The sequence below is a fragment of the Lemur catta genome, chromosome 3, assembly GCF_020740605.2.
Source record: "Lemur catta isolate mLemCat1 chromosome 3, mLemCat1.pri, whole genome shotgun sequence".
In the NCBI taxonomy this organism is placed as follows: domain Eukaryota; kingdom Metazoa; phylum Chordata; class Mammalia; order Primates; family Lemuridae; genus Lemur; species Lemur catta.
In genome coordinates, this window is record NC_059130.1 from 101,370,142 (window position 1) to 101,385,199 (window position 15,058).

Consider the following 15,058-nt stretch of genomic DNA (forward strand, 5'->3'; position numbering starts at 1 on the left):
AACAACAGAAGACAAAATTAGGGTTCTAAAGTAGTTGGAACTCAAGAGGCACAATTTTGGAGAGGAGAGAACCACAGAGAAATGAACCCCCAAATATGCAAATAAATCTCCTCCTCCTCCAAGTCACTGGCTGACTCCTAAATGGCACATCTACACAGGAAGACCCCCAAACCTAACAGGAAACAGCAGTGGGAAGGCCAAAGAGCTGAGAAGAGATTATAGGAGCTATGCAGAGCTAAGAAAGTTGAAATTTAAGACCAACAAAGATAGAGGCCTTGGTAAAGACATGGACTTTTGGAGACCCTAAGAGGGCCCCACCGTGGGAGTAAGGGCCATGCCTTGGGAGAAAAAGACCACTTCCTAGCAGAAAGGGCAAAATGAAACAGACCAGCCCTAACAAGGCCTAAAATCAACCCTCAACAGGATCACTGTAATCTGCTACTACTGCCTGCCTGCCTAAAGGCAACTTAGCCCACTTTGAAGGAAGTGCATGCATCCAGATGCTAAAAATGTTCATCCACAATGTCCAGAATCCACTAATAATTTATGGACCACTAACTACTTTAAAAATCCCAAAACTGACTGGAAAAAACAAAGACAACAGAAACGAACCCACAGGTGATGCGGATACTGGTAGGTATTATCAGGCAAGGACTTTGATATATTTGAGAAAATAGAGAAAAAGATGGAGAAGTTCAGCAGAGACCTGAAATCCATTAAAGAAAAAAAAGAGTTAAATGAGAAATCTAGAATTAGAAAATAAAATAGGGAAATTAAGAATTCAGGAGATGAATTTAATATCAAATTAGTGAAGAAGACGACAGGTCAGTAGAAAGTCACATCCGTAAAGTGATAAAAGGATGAAAAATATAAATAATGTGGTATGTGGCATATGTAAACAGAGTCTGAGAATAGGAGAAAACAGACAATGCAACAGAAACAATATTTGAAAAAATACTGCTGGACAATTTCCCTAAACTGAAGAAAAACATCAGACCACACAAATTCAAGAAGCTCTGTGAATCCCAAACAAGATAAAGAAAAAGAAAATGCAAGTAGGCATATCATAGTCACAATGGTGAAAACTTAAGACCAGAAGTTGAAGCTACAGTAATTATAAAGCTACAGTAATTACAATAGTGTGGTATAGACACAAGCAAAAACAAAACAACTAATGAAACAAGAGTCCAGAAGCAGATATATTCCTATCTCTTATTTCTTTGCATTATACTTCTTTATACATTACACTTTGCAAAGATTTGTTTTATTCAGCTGAGTTCTGCAAGGTCTTTTATTGGCTTTATAGGAAGGCTGGAGGCGGAAGACTAATTCCTTTCAAACCAAACTAAGATATCTACACTTAATTCTGCAGGCAACAGGCAGCCATCATTTGTGAAGTGCCTGCAGTACTGGGGTTACAGAGCAGGATGTCCTGATCTTCACAATGTTCTGCCCAGACAGGTATAAGAGCAGCAATGTAAGTAAGCATATACCAGGTACAAAACAGAAATGACGGAAGATGGTCAAAGAAGTTTTCTGGAAAGTGAAATCTGACCTAAGTTTTTTTTTTGTTTGTTTTTTGAGACAGAGTCTCACTGTGTCGCCCTGGGTAGAGTGCAATGGCATCATCGTAGCTCACTGCAACCTCAAACTCCTAAGCTCAAGGGATGGTCTTGCATCAGCCTTCAGAGTAGCTGGGACTACAAGCTCGCATGATGATGCCCGGCTAATTTTTCTATTTTTAGTAGAGACTGGGTCTTGCTCTTACTCAGGCTGATCTCGAACTCCAGAGCTCAAGCAATCCTCCTCCCTCTGCCTTCCTGAATGCTAGGATTACAGACGTGGTGGCTCACCGGTTTTAAAGTAGGTATCTAGTGCTCTCTTCGGCAGCACATATGCTAAAATTGGAATGATAGAGAAGATTAGCATGGCCCCTGCACAAGGATGACAAGAAAAATAAATAAATAAATAAATAAAGTAGGTGTCCACCAAGCAATGATGGGGAGATATTCCTGGCATAGGGACAGGATGTAAGCACAAATATATGGAAACTATAAGGAGTAGGGTTATTGTTGAAGACAAAGTGGAAGCATGCTAGTAGAAGGAACTAAAACTGGAAAAATAGACAAGGGGTCATATCAGGAAGGTCCTTGAACTTAATCTGGTAAACCAGTAGCTCTCAAATTGTGCTTTTAGAGTTCAGCGAACATTTCATATTTCAGTTTTTAAGTAAAAATTTACTTTAAAAAAACTAGTAAAATCATGAGATACACTTAACTGTGTTATATACCTAATGTTAAGTATTTTAGAGACCTCTAAAGCATTGTATAGATTAACACAGATCTTTAGAAAATATATTTTCCTGACATTTGCGTGAATATAGTTCACAATTCTTTGTAGCTCTGGCATTGATTATTAATGTTACAGGTTTCCACCAATCGTTTTTGGATTCTGACTTGTATAGGTTCACTTACTTAAACCCAAGAAGCAAATTCACCATTTTACCACGTGCATCTACTCCGTTAATGCTCTTGCCTCCATCTAAGAGTTAAATGGGCAAAGTATTCTAATAAAGTTCTTGTTATACATTTCGGGGGCTTCTTATATATTTGTGGTGGGGAATACAAGTTATTGTCAGAGGTTATTAGTGATTCAACTCTTAAAGCAAAAATTCTCCACTTATTTACTTTCAAGTTTCTGGTTTAGTTTAATTGAAAAGCATGCTGACATTGCATCCTGAGAAAGCTGATTAAAAGTTACCATGTGCAACCACTAGTCCATGCAAACCAAGATATTCTCAATCTTGAAAACTAAAACGAAATACATACACTACTGCACCTTCATCTAATCCCAATTTCAAATCCAAATTCATCGAGTCAAACTTTTATAATTATTTCATCTCTTTTAGCTGGGATCTTGTGTACAATTCTATTTGCAAAAGAAGTTCCATGCTTTTTTTTAAGTTTGAAAAAAATCACTGCTTAATGAAGGAGAGCCACAGGTGTGATCCGATGAGTATTTTAGAAACGGAGGCTGCAGAGAGAGCCCAAAGTCTGAGAGCCCAGTTACGACGCAGGAGCAGGAGGCGGCGAGAGCTGCTGGAAGTGGGGAGCAGTGACCCCCCGATTCTCTGCGGGCAAGGTTAAAGGAGACGACAAACACAATCCAGGTCAGGGCCTGGCCCGGAGCTCCCGACCCCCACATGGCGGAATCCGCACTCAGGGCTGCGTCTCTAGAACCCCGACCCGGCGGGTCACTCTCCCTCAGACAGCAGAAACTTTGCCCCTGTCCAGTCAGGCGCGGAGTAAAGACCGAAAGCAGAGCCGCAGAAGGCTTACTAAAATCTTCCCGAGTCGCTCCCGCGCGAGGCTTCCCGAAGGCTCTCGGACGCGAAGCCGCCCCGCCTGCCCCGGCTGCCCCACCCCTTCCCGCCGTGCCGTGCGGCTGAGCATGCGCAGCGCCGCCCGCCTGGCGTGGTACCATCTGCGGCTCAGGGACCGGCGACCTTGGGACAGAAGAGGAAGTGGAAGAGGGGGAGGGGAGGGGGGCCTTCTGTCCGCATAAGATCTCACCGTTGACGTCATTTCTAGCCGGCAGCCAGAGTGGGACCCTGACGTCATTTCTAGCCGGCAGCCAGAGTGGGACCCTTAAAGGGATTGACTCAGGCAGGGCAATTAGATTTCCTGGGTTTGAGAGATGGCTCTACCACTTATTAGCTGTGTGCGATTTGACAATATCTTTTAATCCCAATTTCCTCATCCTTGAAATGGGGGTAATTATAGGCTTGTGAAGATTATACAGGCAATGTTAGTAAAGTGCCAGGTGCAGAGTAAATTCCCAGTTATCCTCAGAGATTTGGGGTTTAGGCTTCTCCCTTTTTGTGGCGCTCTTAGTATATTAAAATTAAAATAATCCCAAAACTAAGTCAAAAATTATGGTATATTTTAAATGTTAATACTTTCAACAGCTATAAAAGTATAGGATCAACTAATTGTGCTTAACCTAAAATCATAATAGGATTATATAAAGTGGAATGATGAATTTATTGCAATCTTGCCTTTGACAAAAACTTATAAAAGAGATATTATCAAAAGTCTAAATTTGAGGCCCTTTGTGAAGGTGAGGTCCAAGCCAAAAGGACTTCGTGATTCCTGCTGCTGTGGTCCCTAAATAGCCTTTGGCTTTAACCTCAAATTCCAACCCTTTGGTAATTTGAAATACTACACTAGTAACTGAAATTAACTTCTCCAACAGCTATTCTTACCTTCCTAATATTCATAATAATCTGTTTAGACTGTTAGAATTTGAAAGGACCTTACTGAAATGACCTCTTCTCTAACACAGCCATCTTACCAAAAGGGAAGCTGTGGGTTGGAGGGCAAAAGCAATTTACCCAAAGTCACCCAGCAATTTAGTTACTGGGATTAACTAGAACCATAAATGAGTCCTGGTTCAGTGGGCTTCCAAATGCAAATGATGTCATTACTAACTTCCTTGGGAGTTGAAAGATGGGAGGATTCATGACATCACAAGAACTGTAAGGATGTGTGATAATTTTGAGATGTTGTGATACTTCAACCACCCCTACTGACAGAGCTGAAAATTGGGCCTGGTGTTTCAGGCAGTAGATGTGAGGGTCACAAGTTACATGTGTCTTTCTTGCCCTGAAGTCTGAACGGTTTATATGGACTAAGAGATTAAGTCTTGAACTAATGAAGGGTAGAAGGAGAGCTTTGAGAGATAGGAGGCTTGATTCACTCCTTTTCAGTACTATTTTCCATATCTCAGCTAGACAAAAATGACCTCAATGATATGGTAATAATGGCTCAGGTGTGCGGGGAAGAAACTTAAGCTAATAAGAAGTTGGAGTCTGAAGGCATTTCCCAACCTCATTTGAGAAATGTGTAGCACCTGAAAGAATTTGTTAATTTTTTTAAAAATAAATTTATTTCTTTATTTTTTGAAATATTAAGGTTTTTTTACTTATCTTTTTTCATTTTTACTAACCTCTAACTCAAAATGCAGAAGTTGTTAATTTTGTCATACCAGGAGCCTGTAGGAGCTAGGAATCTTAACAGTAAACTAAATCAGTAGAATGGGATTAAGAGTGGGAGTGTTTGGGACTGCAATGCATGAAAGGTCACATGGTTGGCTGAAAGGGATAGTTGCTGCTCAGCTCTGATTATTGCCATTCAGAAATGCAGGGCCCAGTGTTGCCCAAACTTCCAATTTCCAAGAGAAACTAGAAATCCATCTTTTCATGTGAAACTGCCTGATTAAAAAAAATTTTGGAGATGTTGGAACATCCAGTAGACCAAAGTAACAACTCTGTGGGCTAAATCTGGTTCACAGGCTGCCTGTTTGCAACCTTTGTGTTAGTTGCTGGTCAGAAGCCCAGAAGTTAGCAATCTATCACTGAGCTTTGAATGCTGTTCCGGCTGAAGTCTGCTGATCCTGTTTGGCCCCCTGCATATTGTTAAGGAAAAAGAAGCAGGATCTAGGGTAGGTGAGGTGGCGTAATCCTAGCACTCTGGGAGGCTGAGGCAGGAGGATTGCTTGAGCCCAGGAGTTTGAGGTTGCTGTGAGCTAGGCTGATGCCATGGCACTCCAGCCCAGGCAACAGAGTGAGACTCTGTCTCAAAAAAGAAAGGAAAAAAAAAAAAAGAAGCAGGCTCTATTAAGTAAGACTCAAAACTGCCAGAACTAAACTTTCCAGAGGCATTACTCCAGTTCTCTTGGTGGGACTACAAAGAAAGAAAGAGGAATCCAAGAACTAAAGAAAAGAAGCTTTCCACTGAGAAGGCACATCTAGTTTTGTTTTGTTTTTAGTTTTATTTTTTCAATTAACATATAATAAAATTGTTTGATGAATTTTAATACATGTATAATGCAAAAGACAAAATTGTTGGGGCGTGGTGGTTCAGGCCTGTAGCCCCAGCTATTGTGGGAGGCTGAGACGAGAGGATCCCTTGAGCCCAGGAGTTCAAGGATATAGTACTAGGATCGCACCTGTAAATAGACACTGCACTCCAGCCTGGGCGACATTGTGAGAGACTCCATGTATCTCTGGGGAAAAAAAAAAAAAGACAAAATTAATTACAACAAATTTAGTTTAAAGATCTAGTAGGCTTTTATTTGCGATTCTAGAATCAGGCAACACCTCATTGTAGAAAATAAAAGGAATATTCTGATGAGCCGAGCAGAGGAGGTTGGCTTTACAGGCAGAAAAAGGCTGAGGAAAGCAGAAACAGAGAACAAAAGGCAGATTGGTCATTTTAAAGTTACTTTCTTTGTAAAGGTTAAAGGAAAGAGGATTTCCTTATCATGTGGCTAAAACTGGTTTGTTTGGAGATCTGGCTATTATCTCCCTCTCCTGACTTCTGTGAAGGTCAGATAAACAATTTAGTTTTGGATTGGTGCCTTGGAACTTCAGCATGCGGAACTCCATTTGGTTTGATACGTTGGGCCTAGCGCAGGAGCTCAGTTCAAACCAGTGGCCTCTTTGAAATTTTTTTAAACAACAGATTCATTTAACTGTTACCACAATCAAAACACAACAGTACCATCACCCCAAACAAACTTTCATTTGCAGTCACACTCTCCTCCTATCATAATCCCCAGCAACCACTGCTCAGCTTTCCATCATCATAGTTTTGTCTTTCTGATGTTAATGAAAAAATTATTCATGCAACTTGTTAAAGATGATAAGGTAGATGTTATCCAAGGGGCGGGGGAATGGTGATAGATATGGAGACTGCTGCAATGGAGTCTCACAGTGGGAAAGAAATATTGGACTCAACTCCAACTTCAACAAGGGCAAGTGGGGATTTATAACCAAAGAGTGGGGGAAGGTGGTCAGTGGATAGGAAATTACTAAGAGGAAACATCAAGGGTAAGGGGATTTTGGTTATACTAACTTTATAGGATTATCACTGAAGGTAGGCCAGGGTGATAGAATATCAAGGATGATCAGATACCAAGGGTGAGATATTTTTCCTAAACTGACTTTGCAGGATTCTTGTTTGAACTCGACATTACAAGGATAGAGAAGGAAGCCCAAGATTGGGCCTAGTCAAACGGAAGACTCAAAGGGGTCTGACTAAAGTTTTGGTCAAAGGAGAGCATCTTTGTCATTTAGAACCGCAGTCCCCAACCTTTTTGGCACCAGGGACTGGTTTCATGGAAGACAATTTTTCCATGGGCTGAGGATGGGGTGGTATGGGCAGGGAGGCAGAGCTCAGGCAGTGATGCGAGCGATGGGGAGCAGCTGTAAATATACATGGAGCTTTGCTCACTGGCCTGCTGCTCACCTCCTGCTGGGCGACTTGGTTCCTAACAGGCCACAGACTGGTACCGGTCTGCAGCCCAGGGGTTGGGGACTATAGGTTTAGAATATCATATAAGTGAGATCATACAGTATATAACCTTCTGAAGCCAACTTCTTTCACTCTGCATAGTGTCTTTGAGATTCATCCAAGTTTTTGCGTGTATCAAAAATTCATTCCTTTTTATTGCTGAGTAGTATCCCACTGTATGGATATACCACAGTTTGTTCATCCAGTCACCCATTGAAGGACATTTGGGTTGTTTCCAACTTTTTGGCAATTATGAGTACAACTGCTATAAACACCATATACAGGGTTTTATATAAACATAAGTTTTTGTTTCTCTAGGGTAAAAACTGGGAATAAGAATGCTGGGTCATGTAGTAAGTGTACAATAGTCCCCCTTATCCACAGGGGATAAATTCTAAGACCCCCAGTGGATCCCTGAAACTGCGGATACTACCAAACCCTATATATGGTATGTTTTCTTCCTATACATACAGTATGCATAACTTTATGAGAAACTGGAGGCCAGGTGTGGTGGCTCATGCCTGTAATCCCAGCACTTTGGGAGGCAGCAGTACAAAGATTGCTTGAGGCCAGGATTCAAGACCAGCCTGACCTACATAATGAGACCCCATCTCTACAAAAAATGTAAAAATTAGCCAGGTATGGTGGTGCATGCCTGTAGTCCCAGTTACTTGGGAGGCTGAGCTAGGAGGATCACCTGAGCCCAGAAGTTCAAGGCTGCAGTGAGCTACTGCACTCTAGCTTGGGTGACAGAGTGAGACCCTGTCACAAACACCAAAATAGAACTGGAAAACTGTTTTCCAGAATGTCTGTACCATTTTGCCTTCCTACCAGCAATGTATGAGAGTTGTAGTTGTTCTGCATCTTTGCTTGTACTTAATGCTGTCATTATTTTTTTATTTTAGCCATTATAATAGGTATGTATGATAACTCATTCTGGTTTTAATTTGCACTTCCTTAATGGATAATATTTTGAGCATCTTGTCATATCTTATTTGTTATCTATGTATGCTCTTTAGTGAAGACTTTGTTTAAGACTTTTGCCCATTTTTAAATCGGGTTGTTTGCACACACTCACACGCAGCCTGAAAGTCAGTCTTCTGCAGAGGTGCTGGCTTTAGTCACACCTATGTGTGCCAGTGCCTGGCCTGACCATTGGTCTTGCGGAGGCCTTGGACTGCTGCAGAGCCACCCTGCTCTGCCACACCTATGGGAGCCTGCCCCAGCTTCATGGCTAGCCTAGTGGCAGCTCCCCCAGGCCCCACCAAATCACCAGAGAGCTGCCCAGCCACACCACACCTATGAGCACCTGTACCTGGCCTCTGCCAACTTGGCAGTGGCCACTGTCTCCCTGGGGAGACCACTAGATGGCCTGTCAGCTCTCCATGGTTATACTTGTCTGGCTGACATTTAGCCTGGCACCCTTGCCCCCAGCAAAATTACACCACTGCCATCACAAACACCCATAGCCTAGGCAACTGAGGTGATCGCAGATGTCACTGACCAGGATTATAGCTGAAGAAACTGCACAGACACCACACTACTGGGTCCACCTAGAATGACTAGAATCAAAGCCAGTGCATCACATCCAACCAACACCTTAGGAAAAAGTCTCTCCTTATGAAAGCTACTACATAAAATTGGAAAAGTTTCCATTAGATGCACAGATATCAACATAGAGACACACAATAAACATGAAAAAGCAAGGAAACACCCCCAAAGGAACATGATAAATCTCCAGTCACAGACTCCAAAGCAAGGAACATTTATGAACTGCCTGAAAAGGGATTCACAATAATGATCTTAAGGAAGCTTAGCAAGATAAAAGAGAACAAAGACAAACAACTCAATGAAATTAGAAAAAAAATTTATGATCTGAATGAGACATTCAACAAAGAGATATCATAAAAAAGAACTGAACAGGAATTTTGGAGCTGGAAAATTTATGAATGAAGTAAAAAACACAACTGAGAGCTTCAATATCAGACTAGATCAAGCAGAAGAATCAATTTCTGAACTTGAAAATAGGTCTTTTGAAATAACCCAGTCAGAGGGAAAAATAAAAACAAAAATGACAAAGAATGAAGAAAGCCTATGGGATTTATGAGACACCATTAAGTGAACAAATGTTCACATTATAGGATTGGCAGAGAGAAAAGAGATGGAGAACAGCATAGAAAACCTAGTTAATGAAATAATAGCTGAAAACTTCCCAAGTATTGGAATAGATATGAACATCCAAGTAAAGGAAGCTCAAAGGTCCTCGATTAATAACAGACTTAAACCTAAGGCATGAAACCATAAGAATTCTAGAAGAAAATATTGGAAAAACTCTTATAGACATCAGCCTAGGCCAAGAATTTATGCAGAAGACCCCAATGCAATCACAGCATCAACAAAAATAAATAAATAGGACACGATCCAGTTAAAAAGCTTCTGTATAGCCAAAGAAACTATCACTAGAGTAAACAGACAACCTATGGAATGGGAGAAAATATTTGCATGCTATATACATCCAATAAAGGGCTGATAACTAGAATCTATATAGAACTCAGGAAAATCAGCAAGAAAAAATTGAACTACCCCATTAAAAAGTGGGCAAAGGACATGAACAGAAACTTTTCAAAAGAGGATGGACTAATGGCCAAGAAACATATGAAAAAATGATCAACATCTCTAATCATCAGGGAAATGCAAATCAAAATCACGAGATATCACTTAACTCCAGTGAGAATGGCCTCTATCAAAAAGTCCCAAAACAATAAATGTTTTTTTTTTTTTTTTTTTTGTTTTTTGAGACAGAGTCTCACTTTGTTGCCCGGGCTAGACTGAGTGCCGTGGCATCAGCCTAGCTCACAGCAACCTCAAACTCCTGGGCTTAAGCGATCCTACTGCCTCAGCCTCCCAAGTAGCTGGGATTACAGGCATGCGCCACCATGCCCGGCTAATTTTTTCTATATATATTTTAGTTGGCCAGATAATTTCTTTCTATTTTTAGTAGAGATGGGGTCTCACTCTTGCTCAGGCTGGTCTTGAACTCCTGGGCTCAAATGATCCACCCGCCTCGGCCTCCCAGAGTGCTAGGATTACAGGCGTGAGCCACCGTGCCCGGCCTCAAAACAATAAATGTTGACATGGATGTGGAGAGATAGGAACATTCATACACTGCTGGTGGGACTGCAAACTAGTACAACCTCTCTGGAAAGTAGTATGGCGATATCTCAAAGAACTAAAAGTAGACCTACCATTTGATCCAATAATCCCACTACTTGGTATCTACCCAAAGGAAAAAAAGACATTCTGTAAAAAAGACACTTGCATTCAAATGTTTATAGCAGCACAATTCACAATTGCAAAGATGTGAAAACAACCTAAGTGCCCATCAATATGTGAGTGGATTAACAAAATGTGGTATATGTATAAAATGGAGTACTACTCAGCCATAAAAAATGACAGGCTACCTATTGTATTAATATTATCCTGGATGGAGGTGGAACCCATTCTTCTAAGTGCAGTATCACAAGAATGGAAAAACAAACACCACATGCACTCACAATTAAATTGGTACTAATCGATCAACACTAATATGCACATATGGGAAGTAACATTCATAGGGTGTCAGGCAGGTGGGAGGAGAGAGGAGGGGATGGGTAAATCCACACCTAATGGATGTGGGTGTGCGCTGACTGGGGGATGGGCATGCTTGTTGGGTGGTGGAAAGGCAATGTAGGTAACCAAAGTGTTTGTACCTCCATAATACTCTGAAATTAAAGAAAAAAAGCAACAACATAAAAAAAACCCTCACCCTTTTTGGGAATTAAAACTTACATTCCTGTCTGAGGTCAGTAATAAAAGAGGCAGGAAAATGTTCTTTGCTTTTTGTTTTCTAGCATCTTTAAACCACAGGAGATGGCTCAACAGAATTGTCCAGCCAAAGGTCATGAGATCTTCCTCATGGGAGATAAGGTCTGCTGAAACCGTCAACTATAGTTGAACAATAGCCCGAAGCTACTATTTGTGATATTGGTCACATAGACCCAAACCACCAAACCACGTCTCCCTTTAAAAAGCCCTGTATTTCTGCCTAATTGCAGGATGGTGGTCTTTTGAGACACTTGTCTGCTGCCTGCTTCATTTGCTGGCAAATTAATAAACTTCTCTTTCCTTTTCTTAAAAAAAAAGTCCTTGATTAGATTCAATCCAAAAAGCTCTTCTCCATGGCACAGTATAATCAAACTGTAAAAAGTCAAAGACAAACAGAGGATTTTAAAAGCTGCAAGAGGAAAGCTTCAAGTCACATATAAGGGAAGCCTCACTATATTAATAGAAGATTTCTCCACAGAAACCTTGCAGGCCAGAAGAAAATGGATGATATATTCAAAGTGTGGAAAGAAAAAAAACCTGGAAGTCAAGAATACTATATCCAGCAAAGCTATCCTTCAGAACTGAAAAAGAGATAAAGACCTTCCCAGATAAGTAAAAGCTGAGGGAATTCATCACCACTATACTGGCCTTACCAAAAATGTTTAAGGAAGTGCTACTATTGGAAATGAAAGGATGATAATTACTATTATGAAAATATGTGAAAGGATAAAACTCACCAGTACAGGTAAATTCATAAAACAAACTCAGACTATTCTAGTGATGTAATAGTGCTATGTAAATCTCACAACCTTCTAGTATGAAGGTTTAAAGTCAAATGGTAAAAAACAACAACAGCTAATTAGTGGCTAAGGAACACATAATAAATGAAGAAGTAAATCAAAGCAGCAAAAATATAAATTGGAGGGGGAAGTCTAGAGTATTTTTTTTGAGACAGAGTCCTGTTATGTTGCTCAGGTTGGCTTTGAACTCCTGGCTCAAGTGATCTCCCAACTCAGTTTCCCAAATAGCGGGTACTATAGGAGTGCACCACCATGCCTGGCTTTAGAGTATTTTTATTTGACCAAAGGTAAGTTGTTATCAGCTTAAAAGAGTCTATTATATTTACAAGACTCTTTACGTGAGTACGGTAACCACAAAGAAAGAAATTACAGCAAATACACAGATGAAAAAGAGAAAGGAAACAAAGCTTAGCACCACAGGAAACCACCATACCACAGAGGGAAACAAAAAAAGCGGAAGAAAGGAACAAAAGACCTACAGAACAACCATAAAAAAATTAACAAAATGGCAGGAGTAAGTTCTTATCTATCAATAATAACCTTGAATATAGATGGATTAAATTCTCCAGTTAAAAGATACAGAGTGGCTGAAGGATAAAAAAAAAAAAAGACTCAACTATGTGGTGCCTATAAGAGGCACACCTCACCATTAAAGACAAACATAGACTGAAAGTGACGGGGTGGAATAAGATATTCCTTGTAAATGGAAACCACAAGTGAGTAAGAGTAGCCATACTTATATCAGATAAAACAGGCTTTAAGTCAAAAACTGTAAAAAGAGACAAAGAAGGTCACTATATAATCATAAAGGGATCAATTCAACAAGAGGATGCAACAGTTGTGAATAAATATGCACCAACACCAGAGCACCCAAATATATAAAGCAAATATTATTAGATTCAAAGGGAGAGACAGATTGCAATACAATAATAGTAGGTGACTTCAACACTACATTGTCAACAATGGACAGATCATCTGGACAGAAAATCAACAGAGAAACATCAGACTTAAACTACACCATAGACCAAATGGACCTGACAAACATTTATAGAACATTCCATCCAACAACTGCAGAATACGCACTCTTCTTATCAGCACATGGAACATTCTCCAAGATAGATCATATGTTAGGCCACAAAACAAATATTAACATTTTGGACCCCAATGGTATAAAAATAGAACTCAGTACCAAGAAAAACTTCAGAACCTCACACATATATGGAAATTAAACAACATGTTCCTGAATGACCAATGAATCAATGAGGAAATTAAAAGGGAAATTTAAAAATTCCTTGAGACAAACAAGAATGGAATACATTATGCCAAAACCTATGGGACACAGCAAAAGATGTTCAAAGAGGGAAGTTCACAGCAATAAATGCCTACAACAAAAAAGAAGAGGGGGGTGGGTGGGGAGGAAAAAGATAAAAGAAGAAAGGGGCCAGGTATAGTGACTCATATTTGTAATCGCAGAACTTTGGGAGGCCAAGGTTGGAGGATTGCTTTAGGCCAAGATTTCAAGACCAGACTGGGCAACATAGTGAGACTATCTATACCCCCCCAAAAAAAAATAGCTGGGGGAGGTGGCACCCATCTGCAGCCCTAGTTACTCAGGAGAGTGAGGCAGGAGGATTGCTTGAGCCCAGGAGTTCAAGATTTCAGTGAGCTTTGATTATGCTGTTGTGCTACGGTCTGGGTGACAGAGTGAGACCCTATCTCTTTAAAAAAAAAAAAAGAAGAAGAAAGATTTCTAATAAACAACCTAACCATGCATCTCAAGGAACCAGAAAAATCAGAACAAACGGAACCTAAAATTGGTAGAAGGGAGCAACCAATAAAGCTCAAAGCAGAAATAAACAAAATAGAGACTAAAAAAAATTCAAAAGATCAACACTCATAGAGTTGGGGGTTTTTTTGAAAAAATAAACAAAATCAACAAATCTTTAGTTAGACTAACCAAGAAAAAAGATAAAAGACTAAAATAAATAAAATCAGCAATGAAAAAGGAGACATTACAACTGATGTCACAGAAATACAAAGGGTAATAAGAGACTAAAATTAATAACTATATACCAACAAATTTGAGAACATAGAAGAAATGGATAAATTCCTAGACAAATACAACAAACCAAAACTGTATTATAAAGGAACAGAAAATCTGGACAGACCTATATGAGTGAGGAACTGGAGTTAGAAATAAAAAGTCTTCCATAAAAAACAAAAAAGTCCAGAACCTTGTGCCTTCACTACTGAATTCCCCCAACCATTTAAAAAGTAACTTATACCAATTCTCCTCAAACTATTCCAAAAATTGAAAAGAAGGGAGTACTTCCAATCTCATTTTAAGAGACCATCATAACTCTAATTCCAAACAGACAAATACATAATGAAAATAACAACAAAAACTATAAGCCAATATCACTGAGAAGCACAGATGCAAAAGCTCTCAAGAAGATACTAGCAAACTATATTCAACAGCACATCAAAAAGATCATAGCATCAGGATCATAGGGATCATAGGGTCAGGCATGGTGGCTCACACCTATAATCCTAGCAGTTTGGGAAGCTGAGGCAGGAGGATCTCATGGGGTCAAGAATTCAAGACCAGCCTGGGCAACATAGTGAGACTCTGTCTCTACCAAAAAAAAAAAAAAATAAAAAATAAAAAATAAAAAATAAATGAGCTGGGTGATTGCTTGAGCCCAGGAGTTTGAGTTTGGAGTGAGCTATGATGATGCCACTGCACTCTATCTTGAGCAACACAGAGTGAGACCCTGTTTCAACAAAAAGAAGGAAAAAAACAAACAAACAAAAAACCCAATAAAACCCCAAAGATCATTTGCTATGAGCAAGTGGGATTCATCTTAGGGATGCAAGGATGGTTCAATTTACACAAATCAATAAATGTCATATATCACATTAATAAAAAGAAAGATAAAAACCATATGATCATTTCAATACACACCAAAAAAAGCATTAGACAAAATTCAACATCCCTTCATCATAAAAACAAATTAGGCATAGAAGGTATGTACCTCA

General features: G+C 39.8%; 1 protein-coding gene and 1 non-coding gene across 2 annotated transcripts in view; one reads left to right on the top strand and one right to left on the bottom strand.

Moving 5' to 3' along the window:
• Positions 1–3,397, bottom strand: part of ZMYM1 (zinc finger MYM-type containing 1) — a 29,619-nt gene extending 26,222 nt beyond the window's left edge. Inside the window, exon 1 of the mRNA XM_045548297.1 lies at positions 3,339–3,397. The gene's annotated coding sequence lies outside the window, so the exon portion shown is untranslated. The remainder of the gene's footprint in view (positions 1–3,338) is intronic.
• LOC123636173 lies at positions 1,875–1,979 on the top strand. Its single transcript, XR_006734380.1, has one exon. It is a non-coding gene; the product is annotated as a U6 spliceosomal RNA (small nuclear RNA).
• Positions 3,398–15,058: the final 11,661 nt, after the last annotated feature.